The sequence below is a fragment of the Lathyrus oleraceus genome, chromosome 7, assembly GCF_024323335.1.
Source record: "Lathyrus oleraceus cultivar Zhongwan6 chromosome 7, CAAS_Psat_ZW6_1.0, whole genome shotgun sequence".
NCBI lineage: Eukaryota > Viridiplantae > Streptophyta > Magnoliopsida > Fabales > Fabaceae > Lathyrus > Lathyrus oleraceus.
The window spans coordinates 37,245,240-37,246,990 of NC_066585.1; positions in this window are offsets into that span (position 1 = coordinate 37,245,240).

Below are 1,751 nucleotides of genomic sequence, written 5' to 3' on the forward strand. Positions count from 1 at the left end.
TTTCTCCTTCACCATATGGAATTACTCCCAATACTTATTCCATATCAATGAGTGTATCTCATTCCACTAGCAAATTCACTTATTCCTCAAAATTCTAACAAGCTCATCCGATAGAATTCCTTAACTTCTCAACTCTGTTAACACTGCAGAATCGCTTGAATGATACACTACTCTTCAATTCCATAATACTTGAATCACAACGCCTTTGAAACTTCAACTGGGCTATCTAGTTCTCCTTACTTTCTAACTCTTGGCTTGAGCCTACTCTCAAAGCACAAGTTCCACCCACACTTCGGAGTCCTCGTGGTCGATCAACCATGATCCTACCTACCATGCACATATATAGCATTAGGTTGATCAGGCCCAATACTACATACAGTGATATTAAGAATCATGTTGGCTAAACACACATATGAGGAAGGAATAGATTTACTTATGATGTTTCAAGGCTAGGTCGAGAATCAAGCTGCTCTGATACCAACTATAACAACCCGTATAATATATATCTAGAATAATATCATACAAGTGTTAATAATTGGTACTGATCCAACATAAGTGCCTAATGGCAACAATATATACACATGTCCAAACTAAAAACATCAATGGAACATGTTATACAATAGTGCCTAAACAATAAAAATCTAAGAACTACGTGCAATATCTTCATTGCACACAACTCCACAGCGGAAGATCATGATAAACAACATCTCTTGAAACATCCATAACAGCTTCTCTTAGATTCAACCTGCAAGGATTACCTGAAAAATAACAACAATAATGGGGTGAGATAATAATCTTAGTGAGTTCTCCTATCCTATGGGTCCACTCGGCTCTACAGGGTTTTCTAATCAATATTCAACTCATATCCGACTCAAGTCAACAAGAGAACAAAGACTTGAGCGACGGGGAAGTTATCTCGCAATTGTATGGCAACATGCATCTGAGTTCTCATAACTCAACCTCGATCATTATTCAGATCACGACGCATCAATTCCCGAATGGACTTGCGTCTAAGCCATGCCTGGTTCATGCATGCTCATATGATTCGACTTTCGTGATGGATATCGGATCCTTTATGAGGCTTAATCCCCAGTTCAAGCGACCGTCAGCCGTATGGGACTCTAACCCACCTAGGGTATCTTTCACCGTATGGGACTCTAACCCACACAGGTGTCTACGTTTCCCCCATGTCCACCACGGTTGGGGCTCAAACCCAATTGAGGCTCGAATCATTAGTCCCACATTCTAATGCTTACACGTCTAAGCATACCAATAGAGATGTGTACCATCACAGAAAATCACACATTCTGAATACATGATCAGTTCCATAATCATCGGTTCCACGAACCATAACAAATTCATCAATCATAGGTGACTTCATTCACCACAATACACAATAATAACATGGCGTGTTCCATACAATGCGTCTCATTCTCAATCATGGCAACAATTCATCCACGACCTCCACATAAGCGTCGTACGAATGAATACCGTATTCTCTTACATATATCACACATGTTCCATAACCTAGATTATATTTCTAAGTTATTAATCAAGTTATTCTCCTAGGTTTCCTCACTCATCTTTGTAACGTTTTTAATCATGTTATTTCACAATCAAACATATCAACAATGTTTAACATTCATCATAATATAATTCATAGAATTTGTAAGACACATAATATATTAGAACATGGTATAATAATGATAACCTTTTACGTTATCTTTCTAACGCATCCGTCCGTGTCCAAA